The 16893-nt window shown below is 49.5% G+C and overlaps 1 protein-coding gene and 1 long non-coding RNA gene across 2 annotated transcripts in view; one reads left to right on the top strand and one right to left on the bottom strand.

Annotated features, from left to right (window-relative positions):
- Greb1 (growth regulation by estrogen in breast cancer 1) overlaps positions 1-15391 on the bottom strand; it is a 79942-nt gene extending 64551 nt beyond the window's left edge. Inside the window, exon 1 of the mRNA XM_013504387.1 lies at positions 15261-15391. The gene's annotated coding sequence lies outside the window, so the exon portion shown is untranslated. The remainder of the gene's footprint in view (positions 1-15260) is intronic.
- A 56-nt stretch (positions 15392-15447) lies between these two features.
- The window catches only part of LOC106146632, a 1934-nt gene continuing 488 nt past the window's right edge, over positions 15448-16893 (top strand). The window contains exons 1-2 of the long non-coding RNA XR_001231162.1: positions 15448-15537; positions 16013-16137. This is a non-coding gene — a long non-coding RNA (uncharacterized LOC106146632). The remainder of the gene's footprint in view (positions 15538-16012; positions 16138-16893) is intronic.

The following is a 16893-nucleotide window of genomic DNA, read 5'->3' as shown; positions in this document are numbered from 1 at the left end:
TGGATGGATGGATGGATGGATGGATGGATTAGGTGGATGAACAGGTAGGTGGGTGGATGGGTTTGTGGAGGGTGGATGGGAAGGGATGAACAGACTGTGCAGATGAGTGGGTGGAGGAAGAAGTGGATAGCTGCATGAAACGGCAGGCAGATGGGGGGATGAACAGGTAGGTGGATGGGTGGATTCCACCAATGGCTTATAAGAGCCTACCTACCATATGCCAAGGACAGCGCCAGCTCCAAGGTTGAGGCAGATGGCGCCACTCTCCATCTCAGAGCGCGCAGTCTAGCGGCCGTCACAACAACACGCAGCGGCAGGACAGAGGAGCACAGGACACAGCACAGAGAGCGGTCGCAAGTGACGCGCAAAGGTCCCTGCTTCCCTTGAGTCAGCCTGCGCTTTCTGGAGCTGACCGTGGCCCCTCAGGCTGACAGGAATCTCCCAGCCTCACTCAGTCTCCTCCCGCTGCAGCCTCAGCCCGTGCCCCAATCCCACGCCTTTCTCTCAGCCAACACCGCCCGGGGCTGCCCCTTCCCTGGAAAGCTGTTACATAGAAACCCCCACGCTGCCCCCAAGGACATCAGAGGTGGAGGGGGGGGACACAGTCACCCCGGGTGAATTCCAAGCTCCCCGATGCCATCGATCACTGGGGAAGGGGATTGATCTCTCTGCCCTCTGCTTTCCCACATGGAAAATAGGGAACAGGGCAATAGCCAGAGGCACACTGCTGGAAGGACAAAATGAAGCCGGGCATGGTGGTACGTGCCTGAAATCCCAGCACTTGGGAGGCTGAGGCAGGAGGATGACCCTGAGTTTGAGGCCTAACCCTAACTTAACCCTGTCTCAAAAAACAAAAACAAGCCGAGGAACAGAAAAGAAACAGCGGAATCTGCTGCTGTCGTTCTCCAGGTGGTGAGGCCGGGATGAAGATGGAAGCAGACTCGCCATCTCTGAGGCTCGGGCTGTACCAACATGGCGCCTGCAGCTGCGCTCACAGCACAGAGGGCAGGGAGCCTGGCCTGCTTCCAGCACTGGCCTGCTAATGTGACCCACTGGGGCCCAACATGACGATGACCAGGCACCAACATTCACCAGCTGCTAACCGGGTCCGCAAGGGATTGCTAGGCTTGACCTCAAGCACGGTAAGCAACCAATAAAATTAGTTTCTTTTTTTGGCCTTACCACAGATTGGATCAAGGGTCTTGTGCATACTACATAAGTGTTACCACTGGCTGCATTGCCACCCTGTTTTGGATTTTATTTTTGTTTTATGTGTGCATAGCTGGGAGTACAGGTTTGCACCATGGCACACAGCTACTGTTACTTTGTGATTTACATGTGATAATATGTTTTATTTTGTTTTGATACAAGATCTCACTACGCAGCCCAGGCTGGCCTCAAACTTGCAGGGATCCTCCTGCCTCAGCCTTCTGATTGCTAGAATGACAGAATGTGCTACCAGGCCAAGCACATGTGACAACAGTATTATGGCTGCGTTTTTTCAAGAAAGAATACTTTTAGAGACACATACAAAAGAATCTGGGGATGAAAGGATATACTTGAGATTTGCTTTAATTAATCAGGAAGAGAAAAGAAAAATGAGGAGTATAGATAAAACAGAATTGTTAATGTGTTAACTTTTTAACCATAGAAATGTATGTATGGGAGTTCATTATTCTCTTTTCTTTTGTGTGTCTTCGAAATTTTCCATTAAAAAGGATTAAAGTTGTTTCTTGTTTTTGGTTTGGTTTGGTTTGGTTTGGTTTGCTTTCATTTAGTTTTGTTTTGAGACAAGGTCTAGCTATGTAATGCAGGCTGGCCCTGAACTCACAGTGATCCTCCTGCTTCAGCCTCCCAAGTGCTGGGATGATAGTCGTGTGCCACCACACCCAGCTGGTTAAAATTTTTTAAAAGAATCTTTGGACAATCTGGGGGAAATGATGATTTATAGCAAATCATGGTAAAGGGAAACAACTCAGTTTCAGCTTTAGGGCGAAGATTTCTGTGTCCTGGGGGACACCGCAGTGGACATTTGGGTTGGCCAGGGTGACAGCAGAGAACCCGTCCCAACAAACACCGATTTTAAACATGTAAGTCTAGAAGAAAAACAGTATCTTCAATGCAGCCGAAGCCAGATCTCCATGGCTGATGTTGCTGTGAAGTAACATTTAGTTCTGCTTTCTGTCCACCTAAATTTGAGTTTAAACTGCGCCACCCTGGAAGGTCACACGCAGCAGCTACGGTCCCAGCTGCCAGGCTGGGCGGGGACCAGGTTGGCTGCACGAGGTCCAACTCCACACCATGTGGGGGCTGCAAGTGATGCTCTGGAGACCCTGGCACACGGACAGGGATGGACAGCGGGCGACCAGGCCACCCTGGACAGAAGGAGCAGGAGGCTGTCCTGGAGGAGATAAAAACGTCTACTGCCAAGAATCCTCACAGAGGAGCAGGGAGGGACAAAAATGAGACGAGGGCTGAGCCCAGGACAGCAGTAACCAAAGACAGTGGGAAAGGCCAAGCAAGGGTTATTCTCTGCCCACCCCAACCCATCTCAGAAGACAGCAGACCCCAACCACACCGGAAACAGGGCGCCCCGTGCAGCCCTGACCAGCAGTGCTCTTGTTCTGTGGGCTGGATCTTATTCTGGGAATAACAGCATCAATGCGTTAGGAGAAAGAACACAGCAGTTTGCCAGGCATGGTAGCACATCCCTGGCACCCAGCACTCAAGAGGCTGAGGCAGGAGAATCTCTGGGTTCAAGACCACCCAGGCCTCCAAAGTGCAGGAGGGTGCTGCGCACTAGGAGGCCACCTGGCGAAGTGGCAGTGGCCTGCCAGGAAGCTCCTGTCTTGGTTAAAATGACACCCATTTCAAGCACCGCATATGCCAGGCAAGGCCGTCGCACAAGTAAGACGGAGTGCAGAAGATCACTGTTGCTGTCTCCCTTTCTTTATTTTGTGGGACCAGGAGTTGAACCCAGGGCCTTCACACTGAGCTGCATCCCCAGCCCTTTTTATTTGAGACAGGGCGTCCCTAAGTTACTAAGTTGTCCAAGCTGGACTCCAACCTGCCACCCTCCTGATTCAGCCTCCCAGGTTCCAGATACACCCTCTGGGCACAATGTCGTCAAACCTCGGTTCTTAAGCACAGGAAACCCCAGCACCTCCTCTCCACCAAGAGGCAAGAGAAGGACACACCACATGTCTCATGACACTGGCACCACCAGGTTCCCAGGGACAGTGTGGTCACCCGCACACCCCTTGTGGGATTCAGTGAGTTCAATACGTCAATGGCCCCGAGGTTGCTGTCTTCTAGTCGTGCAGCTGCCTGGTGTCTTGCAAAAGTGTCAGTCCCTACAAGATGCTTCCAACTGTGGGAGAAAGGGGCACTTCTGCTATAGGCCAGACTTTGAGACAAAAGATTAAACAGATGCGCCCACATACTTCCCTAGTGATGGACATCAGGGACTGGTATTCTAAACAGGTAGCGATCACCTTGAAAAAGCCAGGAAGAGTCACTCACCCAGCCCCCGACAGGAAAGGCCCCTGTTCTGTATCCATGCCCGCTTGCTACAGACTCGCTTTCCCATTTGACCCCGATTGAATCAATCTTACCTGAACAATTATACTTGTAATCTTATTGGCTGGCCGCCATAGTTTTGTCCCACCTTGTGCCCATCTTGTGATTTCCCATTTTTCCCCTCCTTGGGGCCACCTCACCCCGTGGTTTTACCCTATGAAATCCCTAGGAAGGGCAGGGTCCTTGGCAACCCATTCTGGACCCTTCCGTCTCTCTCACACAGAAGCTTTCTTTCCCTCAATAAATATATTTTGCTCCTAAAAAAAAAAAAAAAAAAAAAAAGGAAGAGCTGGCAAAGAAACTATTTCCTTCTTTGCATAGATCCAAAAATCTTAAAAAGCTAAATGTGCTGGAGTCTCTTACTGGCCTCAGCAGATGAAGTGAGCTGACAGTGTTAATTCAGATTTAAGAAATTGTCTGAATCTTGGTTTGTGTAGATCTGCAATCCACACGCAACATTAGCAAAACAGATAGCTTTCACAGTTCCGTGTGTGTGCACAGCTCCCTCCCACCGCTTACACACCCAGTACTTACTGAACATTGTAAACCCGGGTTGTAACATTACAACAACGTTTTGTTGCACCAATTTTATAAACTTTACAGTGCAATACTTGTTACTTTTCTGAGGCAAACCAGAGGTGTATTTCTCAAGGTTTTTGCTGCCTTCTTTAGCAGCATTTGATGGAGGATCTTTTATACATTTGTAATAGATAAAAATAAACCAGGTTGCAAATCCTTTTTAAAATCTTAAGCCACATACCAGCTTTTTGGTTGAAATTGTATAGGATAAGTTTAATTGAATTCTTTTAACCAATATGAGTGTATTTCTGTAAGCACAGTTATATTAAAATAAAGTTGTAAAAAAAAAAAAAAACAAAAAAACAAAAAGGAAAGTGTCAGTCCTGGGACGGAGCCCTGTGCCTCCTCCAGAAGCAGGGCACTGAGCCGTCAGCTCTGCCTGCCTCGATGTCCCCAGCACCCTGCGTGAGACTCAGAAATCCCACTGCCCTCTTGGCACCTGTGCGTGCCAGGCCCTCTGACTGGCACCTCACCTCAGCGAAGCTGGAGCCCCAGACCCGCAATCCAAGTCCACAGAGTCAGGGAGTGCTGCCCACCCGCCCACCCCGGCTTCTGGCCTGGCTGCACCACTGGTGTTCCCACCTACTCCTAGGGTCCCCCAGTTTTATAGCACAGACCCCATTTGTAGCTGGCACCATGGGGAACACCCAGACTGGCCTCAAACTTTTGTGATACCCTGCCTCAGCTTCCCAAGTGTTGGGATGAAGGCGTGCGCCCCTGCACCCAGCTCTGTGACAGGGAAAATTTAAGCACTCAGCAGTAGATGTGCATCTGTGTATTGTGTAGAGAACGTGTAAAAGCGGGAGTAGGATGAGGTGTGTCACATACTTGAGTGTCCCTCTGGGGATGGGTGGACTTCACCTGATCAGGAATGTTTGTTTCTTTTACTGTTGGGGGCCCTGGGGACCTGAGGGGCGAGATGAGAAGGGGAGAGGGGTGTCTACAGCCTCCGCATGTCTGGGATGTCGCTTCTTAATCCTCCAGAAATGTTTTACCAGCCACCTCTGCACTTCCTAGTTCTGCTCTCTTTCCAGTTTGACAGGGAGGCTTGGCGTCCAGAAGTGGGGAAGCCCAGTGGCACCAGCAGGACTTGATCCTTTTTTGGGGGGTGGGGTGTTTGTTTTGAGACAGGGTATTGCTAAATTGCCCAAACTGGCCAGTTGCGGTGGCACACGCCTATAATCTCAGCACTTGGGAGGCTGAGGCAGGAGGATTGCCATGAGTTTGAGGCCAGCCTGAGCTACAAAGAGAGTTCAAAGCCAGCCTGAGCTACACAGGAAGACCTTGTCTCAAAAAAATAAATAAGTAAATTTTTTTTAAAAAATTGCACAAGGTAGCCTTGGATTTGCAATCCTCCTACCTCAGCCTTTTGAGTAGCTAGTACAGCAGCCATCTACCACTGCACCCAGTTCATAAAATTTTTATAATAACTAAATTATGTATTCATTCAACTCTATGTACTCATAACTCTAAATTATGTACTCATTCGTCACTCTATGAGATGCTATCACTAAAATAATATGTAAAATAGATGTACAGCCAGGTGTGATGACGCGTGCCTGTAATCCCAGCACTCAGGGGGCTGAGGTGGGAGGATGGCTGCTACACAGAGAAACCCTGTCTCAAAAAACAAAACAAAACAAAACACAATCACAGTGCAGTTTGGCGGAACGCTCCCACTTTCTCTTGGGTTCCTGTGGTATCCTCCTCATCTGACATCGCCACCCAGGGGGCCACAGGGGGCAGAGGTCCCACGCTTCCTGTCATAAGGCCAGATGCACACAGCACTTATCAAACTGGTGAGGCAGGCCTCAGGGTATAGCTCAGTGACAGAGCGCTTGCTTCCTCTCGCCTCAAGCCTGGGCTTCAATCCCCAGCACCACAAGAAATAGAAATTAACTGAGTCAGACTGGTGGTCCTGATTGGCCGGCAGCTGTAACATTTTACCTAATAAAGTAACAATCTGTCCTGCCAATGACACTTGTCAACAGCTCCTAGAAACAAGACATGTAAAGTTATTGGTAATATCCTACTTGCTACAACAAAAATACCTGACCAACCAAAAAAGATAACAATAACATTTCAAAAAATTTTTAAGCAATAATTCTAGCGAGACATGGTGGAACAGGCCAGTAATCCCAGCACTCTGGGAGGCTGAGGCAGGATGATCGAAAATTCAAGGCCACTCTGAGCAATTTAATGATGTTCTGAGACTCTGTCTCAAAATAAAAGATAAAAAAGATCTTTGGGTGTTGCTCAATGTAAAGGCCCCAGGTTCCATCCCCAGTGCCTGGGGGAGGGGAGCAGCAATTCCATAAGGTAAAGGAATTACGGGAAAGGGTATTCGATGTCTTCAGTAACCAAAATTTGTGTAGCAAACACTTACAGTAGCTGCTACAGGTTCCTAGCCGAACTAGAGGGAAATTATACGTACTGTATAATAATCCTTTTTTTTTTTTTTTTTTTTTTTTTTCAAAGAAAATGTCCACATGGCACATTAAAAATTCAGGAAGGACCTCCCCAAGTGCGAGCCATGCATCTAAGGTGGAGGAACTCTCTGCTTTATAACTTTTCTGTAATGACATAATTTTTGAAATCTGAATAACACACTTGTTATTCTTTTAATTGGATAAGGAACTCAATGAACTCTCCGGTGAATGAAACACAAGGGCCAATGCTGTCTGTGGCCGATGCCAGTACTGCCGATGAGACCCTGTGCAGAGCGTGCTGAGCGGGGGCTCCTCGGGGACCCTCCCACCTCAGGGCAAGGGACAGGGCTGGCCCACAGCGTGCAGATGCGTCTTTGATGTCCCTGGCCGCCAGCCCGGAGAGCTGAACCGTGAACAAAAGGTCATTCTCAAACTCTGGCTGCAGCCGGCCCAGGCTCCGACCTTTGGATTCCTCGCCTGACCCGGCGCCCCGGCCCCCACACAAAGACCCCATTCACAGCGTGGCCAGCGGTGTCCAGACTGCGCTCCACGGTCAGCCCCTGAGAGCAAAAAATTGCCTTCTCCTCGGCCAGCTTTGTGTTTTGAAGATCTGACTGCTGAAAGGATGGAATTGTGGAAGGCCAAGAACAAAAGACACAACCTTCCTTCCGCAGTCGGTGGTGGGGTTCTCTCAGGGTGTGGGGGTTACAGATAAAGTTCTGCTTAACTTTATTTTTCTTGTCTTTTTTTTTTTTCATTTTTCCTCCGGGGTACACGTCTGCATGACAAAACATTTTAAAACTCAAAAGTAACTTGGAAAAGCAGAAATGCCCTGCTTCCAAACTCGGGCAGCAGCTCGCTGTGCTCGAGGCCAGCACCAGGAGCCATGTCGGGGTGGGGGCGCACTGCAGGGCTGGCACTAAACCCCACCAGCACTTTGGGCCAGGCCCTACCGTGCCCGGGCTGGCCATGAGGTCAGCTTCACCCCGCAGGTCAGGGCGCCCCAGCTCGGCTGCGGACACTAAATGTCCCCCCCCGACCCCCGGAGGGGCAGGCAGCCTGGCCAGATGCCTGGCATGGGGTGGGGGGGTAGTCCCAACTCCATCATTGCATAGCATGCGCTGATCAGCCAGGCCTTGACCCACTGACACCTGAGCTGTCTGCAGGCAGCTCTCAAAGCCCAGAACTCCCCGTACAAACATCTCAAATGCATGGTACAGCCTGTAGACACTTTCATGTGCTGATTATTTGACATAACTATCAGAGTACTTTTTTCTTTTTTTTTATTTTTCAGGGCTGGGGATTGGACTCAGGGTCTTTGCACTGAGCTACAACCCCTTTTTTTTAGTTTTTATTTTGAGACAGGGTCTTGCTAAGTAAATCACCAAGGCTGGGCTCTAATTTGCAATCCTCCTGCCTCAGCCTCCCTGAGTGCTGGAATCATAGGCATGCACCACCATGCCTGGCTGAAACACCAGTTCTTAAAGTCAGTCCATGGAAAGAAATTCAGTGGAAGACAGACAGTGTTTTGACAAACAGTGCTGGGAAAACTGGGCATGCATGCACACAGAATGAACTCTGGCCTAACCCTTCATACCATATATGATAGTTAACTCACACTGGATCACAAATTTACGCATAAAACCATAAACTTTTTAAAAGATAAAAGGTTTTCATGATCTAGGGCTAGTCAATGCATTCTCAAATGTGACATCAAAGGCATGATCCAGCTGGATGTGGCGGCACATGCCTGTGATCTCAGCATTTAGGAGGCTGAGGCAGGAGGGTTGCTGCAAGTTTGAGGCTAGCCTGCACTACATAGTGAGACCCTGTCTCAAAAACAAACAAGCAAAAAAAACATGTGCTAGGGCCAGGGATATAGCTCAGCAGCACAGCACCTGCCTGGAAAGTGCAAGGTCCTAAGTTTGACTCCTGGTACCAAAACAACAGCAACAAAACATGTGCTATGTATACGTACCCACTTCCCAAGATCATTATAATTATTATGTATCACAAACATATACCAATAAAAATGTTCTTTTAAACTTGAAATAAAATAAAAATAAATAAAAATTTAAATAAATAAAATAAAAAACTGCAAATAGATTATTCTTCAGCAGGTTAATGATTAAATAGACTGCAATGCATCCATGTCATGGAATAGTACTCAGCCATACAAAGTACAAGCTACTGGGGCTGGGGATTTAGCTCAGCGGCACAGCACCTGCCTGGCAAGCGCAAGGTAGTGAGTTCGGTTTCCCGTACCAGAAAAAAAAAAAAAAAAAGTATAAGCTACTGAAATTTAAGCAACTTAGATGGATTTCCAGGGAACTGGTCTGGGGAGGGAAACTGGGCCATTTCAAAAGGCCACACACTATTTAATCCTATTTACATAACATTTTTAATTGACAAAATTATAGAAACAGAGAACAGATCAGTGCTGGCCAGAGCTCACAGATATGGAGAGGAAATAGCTATAGTTATAGAAGAGAAGCTTCCAAGGTCTTTGTTGAAACAGAACTACAAAGGATCATCAAAACTATGGTGAATGCTTGACTTTTAAAAATTTAACACATTGGCACATTATCATGAATCCTCCTTGCTTTGAACACACTTATCCCATCCTATCGTCCTTGCCACTTTCTTTGATTTTCTTTTTTTTTTAGACAGGGTCTCACTATGTAGCTCAGGCTGGACTTGAACTCATGGCATCCGCCTCCCAAGTGCTGGGGTTAAAGGCATTCACAGCCATGCCTGGCCCCTTGCAGCAGCATGCCTGGCCCCTTTCTGCAGCAGCTCTGAAATCCTCTTTCCTGAGAGTCCGGGCTGCCTCAGTGTCCTGAATGGATTCAAAATGTTTCCCTTTCAGGGTCATTTTGACCTTGAAGAAGACCAGAAGTTGCATGGTGCCAGATCCAGTGACTGAGGTGAATGAGGATCAGCGTCGTGTTTTTCCGAGCTGCCTTTCTGTGGGATGGTGCTCGGCAGCAGCAGTCACTGCTTTTGTGATCCCAGCCGGTAGAGACCCTCAGGAAAGAGGACTCCAGAGCTGCTGCAGAAAGTGGCCAGGATGCCTGGAAGAGTGCGTGCAAAGAGGGGGGAGGATTCTGAGGGGAATTCTTGGCAACGTGTCTTTTACCGCAATTTTTTAAAAAATTTAAAGAGTTTTTTTCAATCATACCTCCTGTTCTGCATCTGACTGGACCAAAGCTATGATGGTGTGCCACAGTTCTGCGAGTTTCCTATTGGCAGAAGGCACACAAAGGGTGTGTGAGACCTCCGCCCCATTCCTTTGTATGTAAAGCTATAATTATCTCAAAATTAAAATCTTAACAAAAATAATAAATAACAGAGGGCATCTTCTTGCAAACCATTCTACATCTAGCTGCCTGCCCTAACACGGGGCCACGGCCACAGGAGCGGGTCAGAGTCCCTCGGTCCAGACCCTGGCTTTGTCCCTAACCCTGAGGAATGGGGAGGCTGCTGCTCTGCCGTCCCTGTGAGACTCTCCACGGGGCTCTGCACCCTTCATACGAGGTTAATGGGGTGAGAAGGTCAGCGGCGGCGCCTTCCTACACGCAAATGACCTGAACCGCGAACTGAAGGGCTGTGAGTCCCAGCAAGGGATTTCTTTCTCCACCCCTGGTAAGCCAATCATGGAATGCAGGCCCCTGGTGACCCCAGCCCCAACCTGAGAGCCATCCACACCCCAGTGCACGGGGTCAGCACCCACCACGCCATGGAAGGTACTAGGGATGCTTTCCCCATGGGTCCAAGTTCCAAGCACCCTGCTTCTGAGTTATGTGTGAAGTATTGGTCCTAATACACGACCCCAACTTTATTGTTTTATTTGTAAATTGGAGTTTGTTAATGGGGGTTGGTTTGGTTTGGTTTGGCTCGGCTGTTTTGAGACAGGGTCTCAATATGTAGCCCAGGCTGGCCTCGAATTCACAGCAATTCTCCTGCCTCAGCCTCCTCACCACAGGGATTACAGGAGTGTGCCACTATACCCAGTAGATCACCACTAGTTAAAAAGATGTAGGATAGGGCTGGGGGTGTAGCCCCAGGAGTAGAGCGCTTGCCTAGCATTCAGAAGACCTGGGTTTGATCTGTAGCCATGCAAAAGTAATTAATTGACTAGCTGGTTGACTGATTGATGAGGCAAAATTAAAAGATGTAGACTTTCATCACTGAAAGGAAAGGCCAACTAAAGACGCTTCCTCTGGCCCTTTCTTGAATGAAGAGGACTTGTTCCTCCAGCCTGCAGAACAGGGCTTGCTGGCTTCTGAGGCTCCATGAGAGGCTCCTCAGCCTTCATCTTCTAACATCGACTTCCCTGCTGTTGCTCCCGGGAAGTGAAAAGAACAGAGGCTCTGACCGAGCAGGAAGTGTCACTGAGCAGTCACATCTCTGCAGGTCATATTTTCTTCTTAAAATTTTAGTTTGAGAGCAGATCAGTGAGTCTGAACAGTAGATCATTACTGACTGCTTGCTCTGTGCTAGGTGTTACACCGGCTATGTTAAAGGGCACAGGAGGTGTGAGCCTCAGACTCTGACCTCCAGGGGCAGTTTATAAACCACACACGATGAAGATATTGTTGTTACCAGTAGTAACAGCTACAGGGGTGATCAAAGCTGAGAGAAAGCTGTCTGCCATTGCGCACGCCTGTAACCCCAGTACCGTGGGAGGCTGAGGCAGGAGGATTGCAAGTTTGAGTCCTGCTTAGACAACTTAGTGAGACCCTGTCAGAAAGAGAGAGAGACAGACAGACAGGAGGCTAGACACGTAGCTCAATGTGAAGGCCCTCGGATTACTCCCCAGCACAAAGAAACAAAAACAAAATCCAAAACCAAACAATCAAAAGTTTAGGAAAAGCAGAAATTGAGCTGGGGAAATGAATCTGCTTGAGAAAAGGTGGGAGATGGGGTAGAACCCCCAACTCGGCCGTAAGCCCTGGCAGGCGCTTTCCAGGCAATCAGTTGCACAGCCTTCGAGGTAAGGGGAGCACTGAGAAGACAAGGTACACAGAAGTTGGTGGATTTGAGCTGGGCGTGGTGGCACACACCTGTAATCCCAGCACTTGGGAGGCTGAGGTAGGAGGATTGTTGTGAGTTCGAGACCAGCCTGGGCTACAAAGTGAGCTCAAGGCCAGCGTGGACGGCATAGTGAGACCCTGTCTCAAAATGAAGAAGTCGGGTAGACTTGATCAGTGCTACACAGCCAGCAGGTGCAGGGGACCCCATCTCTGCCCCACTGCAGGGTGTACAGGGCAGTGGGGACAAGCAGTGTCCCTGCCGTCAGGACACAGACTCCAACAGACCCTCCAGGGCTGTCTGGCCAGGGCACCCTTAGAGACACCAGCACAGAGCCTCCACCTCACCCCTGAAGGCCTGGAATCTTGTTCTCAGCAGCAGCCCCCAGCCAGGCACGGTGGCACCTGCCTGTCATCCCAGCACTCAGGAGGCTGAGGCAGGAGGACCACTGGGAGTTCGAGGGTAGCCCGGGCTACATAGCGGCACCCTATCTCAAAAACCGAACAGACAGAAAAGAGTGAATGCTGAGAAGTTCTCAGCACCAGTATCAGATGACTAAGAAGAGCTGTAGGGAGCCACAGTAACATTCCCCAAGGCCGGACAGCGAGAGACAAAATATGCTTCTCTCTGATCCCAAAACATTCACTCCAATCTCACGCTCAGCACCACACCTTGTGAGCTCAGGGTCGGGTTAGTGGTCTGGGCTGACTTGCAAACTCATTTCTGAAAACTTCCAGTGATTTGTGTGCGCATGTGGTTTGGCCCATTTCTTTAATTTTTATTCATGCTTCTAGTAAGCCATTCTTCCCACAAATAAAATCAGCAGGATGTGGGTGTTTTACTCACAGCGTTGTACTAAAAGCAAATCTGAGCACACTCCTGTGGCAGGCCTTATTCTCAGAGTTTTAAATTATGAAAACAGCAAACTGGGCATAATTTCACCAGAAATGTATATCATGCCAAAGAACCGATCAGACACCAATATGCTGCTCCGTTCCTCTGAAAGGTCTGGAACACAGCTGGGTATGGGGGCACATCCCTGTAATTCCAGCTACACAGGAGGCTGAGGCAGAAGGATTGCAAGTTCAAGCCCAGCAGGGACAACTTAGCAATTTAGCAAGACCCTATGTCAAGATAAAAAATAAAAAAAGGCTGGGGATGCAGCTTAGTGTGAAGGCCCGAGGTTCCATCCCCAGAATAGCCAATTAAAAGAAAAAAAAGACACAAATTTCTGTTCCCAAGAACCATGGTTTGATGGATTAATGAGACACACATGATTACATCACAGGGACAGACAGCGGCATAAGGCGCAGTTGAGAAGGAGCTAGGCTATATCTACCAGTATCAGCGGGCAAGGCACGGCCTCACAGATTTCTCCTCAAGTTACAGAAGTTTGACATCTGCAGCCACTTTCTGAGAGCAAGCACGTTTCAGTGTGTTCCTATTAGCCTGAAGCACCTCATCAAAGGGAAAGAATGAGCAAAGCACCAAGAGAAAAGGCCCCAAATCCTCTGTGGATAGTTAAACAATTTACCTACACAACAGAATATAAAATTATTTTAAATGACACCATCAAAGAAAGAGATGGCAAACATTTACAACATGATTATTACACGGAAAAACAAGATACAAAATGACATTTGTAAAATATGTATCATATGTGACTCTGACCAACTTTTAGAAGCGGATAGAATTTCTTTGTCATACAAGACAAACTATGCCAAACAACTCACAGTACTTGTGGATCATAATTTATGTTCTCTTTTTTTAACTCTCCTATATGTTCTTTTCTTTCTTTCTTTCTTGGTACTAGGTTTTGTTTCAGTTTTTTTTTTTTCTTTTTGAGACAGAGTCTCACTTTGTAGTCCACGCTGACCTTGAACTAAGTAGGCCAGGCTGCCCTCGAAATCACAGTAATCTTCCTGCCTCAGCCTCTGGAGTACTGAGGTGTACACCACCATGCCCAGCTTGTATTTTTGAACCTTGTGTTAGCTCTCCTTTGAGATAGTCTCAGAACACACTAGAGTCTCTAAATAACTAACATGTTGAAACTGCAAACTGGACAGATTTTGTGAAAGAAAGAAAGAGAGGGAAGGGGAGGGAGGGAAGAAGGAAGAAAGAGAGAGAGGGGGAGAAAAAGAAAGAAAGAAAGAAAATAAGGTTTCTAATGTCAAAGGAACGTATGCAATGCTGTAGGGAGGAGCTTGGACTGCTCACTAAATGAAAGGCAGACTAACCAACTTTGTATTAAGCATAGAAACCTGTAACAGACTCTATGAGACTGTAAACTTCCATATTAAAAATGAGACCAAAATGCAGATATTTATAGTCTAGCTTCAAACTCCCAGTCCAGTAAAAGATTCTAATTATTGATCTTGCATTAAAAACTGAGCCAGGGGTGCAGTGGTGCACACCTCTCATCCCAGCATTCAGAAGGCTGAGGCAGGAGGATCTCTGTGAGTTCAAGGCCAGCCTGGGCTACACAATGAGTTTGAGGCCAGCCTGGGCTACATATCGAGACCTTGTGTCCACACAAACGAACAAACAAAAAACCTGAAGCCACAGATCAACCACTAGAAACCATCTACAATAACTAGAAAGGCTTAGGTGGAAGCCAGCCGCTTCTGCCTGTGTTAAAGACACGCGGCTCAGGGTGAAGAGGAAGCCCCTGCCCTGCTATCTCAGGCAGCAAATGTCACAGAACACACTGCAGCTTTCACCAGCCGGGCCTCAGAGCACCCTCCCTCCCCTGCCTTCCACAGAGCTGCCTCACATTTGAAATTCGGGCTTATTTCCTAGAAACAAACTTTCTGGGCGAGCACAATGGGTTGGTGATAAACAATTCTGCGAATCTCCCGAGATCTAAGAGAACAGCCACAAGCCGGATCCCGGCTGCCCTTTCAGATGCCCATCAACATTTTTTACAAGGTTCTGCAAACCCGAGGCCACCGTAGGTCTGAGAAAGGAGGAAGCGCAGCATCCCCTCTCCCATCCCGCCTTAGGCGAGGCGTGAAAGTGCCCTTCCTGAGTAGAAAGAGTGTTTATTCAGGAGAAATTTACACATTTATTGTTTTAAAGGGATAATAAAAACCCTTTCAGGCCCCGAAGTAACACTTAGCTCTATAATAAAGGTTGATTAAAGAAAACCTGCTGTATATAAAGTAGGTGGTTCTCTTTCCTGCCGGGCCTCGTGGCCAGGGGTCAAAAGAATTTCCCCAGCAATACGCCGGGTGTCCGGGGCCTGAATGGCTGTCGCTGTCGCTATCGCCTGTCGCCTGGCCGGCGCCCTGATGGCCACACACGCGCGCGTGCACACACACAAACATGCGCGCGCGCACACGAGTGCACACGCGCGCACAACACTTTCCTGGACTCAGGAAGTAGCCTTTGTTCCCAGTGCCCCAGTGCGGTCGGTTCGGAGGGCCCCGAGCCCCTCCAAGTGCGGGCGCCCCGGGCTCGGGTAGCCTCGTCTCGGGGGCTCCACGCGCTGCGCCCTCGGGGCTCCAACGGCCACGGAGCCGGAGCGGCATCCACGCGCTCTCCCCGCCGCCCTCCGCCCCCGGATTTCCTCCAGGCGCACCGACACTTGGGCGCCTTTCCGGGCCCCACGCGCGCCCCCCGCGCCGCCGAGCCGCTCACCTCGCCCTTTGTCCCCGCCGCGCCGGCCCGGCCCTGCTGCCCGGCTGCGCACTGCGCTCTGCGGCCGCACGCAAAGCCCGGAGCCTAGGGCGCTGAGGCCACGACCCCCGACCCCGCCGCCCGCGCTCCGCTCTCCGGGTCTTCGGGGCGGCCCGAGCTGGGCCAGGAGGGTCGCTTGTCCTGGCCCGGGGTCCCTGCGGGCCACGCTACAGCCAGGACGGGGCGGACAGCGACGGCGCCACGCTGGGCCTGGGCCTGGACCCCAGCAGCGCGGTTGGTGCGCGCTGCTTCTTTCTTTCCCCTTTAGTTCACTGAGGGTAGAACCCGGGAACTTCGCACCGAGCTCCAAGCGCAACTCTTTATTATTTACAGACCGGGTCTCATGAAGTCCTTAGGTTGTCCAAGCTGGGTTTGAACTCGCCATCCTCCTGCCTTAGCCTCCCAGTATGCTGGGATTTTAAGCGTGCACCACCGTGTCCTGCTTCGTCTTTTTTTTAAAAAGCAAAGGTGGGGAAAAATAATAAAAGCTCAGGTCAGGCCTCTGTGTTTTCAAGAAGCGAGGACAGCAGAACTGGCGTCAGGAGCTGGCCTGGGCCCGCTGCTTCTCACCGGGACCCTGGGAAGGCCTGTGCCGGTAGAGGAACAAGAGTACCATTCCTCCTGCCTCAGCCTCCCCAAGAGGTACCAGCCCACAGCAGGCAGAAGTGCTGCCAGAAGCAGTCTCCACAGATCCCGGTCTTTCTCCTCCTCAGAAACACTTTAGATTTACATGCAAGTAGGGAAAGCGGCCCACACTGCAGCAGTGAAGGGACACAGCAGCCTCCTGACTACAGTGGAACTGTTTTCCATACTGGGGATGGAACCCAGGAACTTCAAGGTGAGCTACAGCCCCACACCTTTATTTTATTTCATTTCATTTCAAGACTTAAGTCACTAAGCCTCCCTGGGCTGGACTTGAACTTGTGATCCTCCTGCTTCAGCCTCCCAGGCCTCACAGAATGCTGGGATTGCAGGCATGCACACTAAACGGTAACTTTTTAGAAGTGCGAGAAGGCTGCGAGGTAGCACAGCATCTAGGAAATGTGCGAGGCCCTGGTTTCCATCCCTGCAGGGACGAGGGGAGGGGTCTCCCTACTCAGCTCCTGGGCTGCAAAAACAAAACCAAGCAAGCGTGGATCTCAGCGAAGGCGGCTCAGGGGGCACCGTGGGTTGCCCCTCCCCCGCTGTTCTAGAGGAAAGCCAGTCTCTACTTCCTTGGAAGCACAAATGCAAGTTAGCGCAGCAGGGACAAAACAAATCAAAGTGGAGACCATGTCACACTTCGGGAAAAACTCAGCGCAGTGTCACCTACACTTTGGGCAGCTGTCACCGTGACTGGAGAGGGGAGATTGAACCCTCTTTCTGAAGATCTAGCGTGAGTGTCTGAAAAGCATGGATTCCTCCCCACTAATAATTAATAAGAAAGGAGGCTGCATAGGAAGGCCCTTCGTTATTTTCCAGTTTAAGGGTCATTTCCCCGTCCCTAGTTCTCCCGCCTGAGCACCGGCGCACACAGGCGGTGTGGTTTGTGTTCCCGGCACTGAACCTGACCCCTTACTTTATGTCTTTCTTGACCTTGAACCAAAACCTGAAT

Source organism: Chinchilla lanigera, unplaced genomic scaffold, assembly GCF_000276665.1.
Source record: "Chinchilla lanigera isolate Chin_1 unplaced genomic scaffold, ChiLan1.0 scaffold00086, whole genome shotgun sequence".
Classification (NCBI taxonomy): domain Eukaryota; kingdom Metazoa; phylum Chordata; class Mammalia; order Rodentia; family Chinchillidae; genus Chinchilla; species Chinchilla lanigera.
Note: the sequence above shows the minus strand (reverse complement) of the source record. Positions and strands in the feature narration are given on the sequence as shown.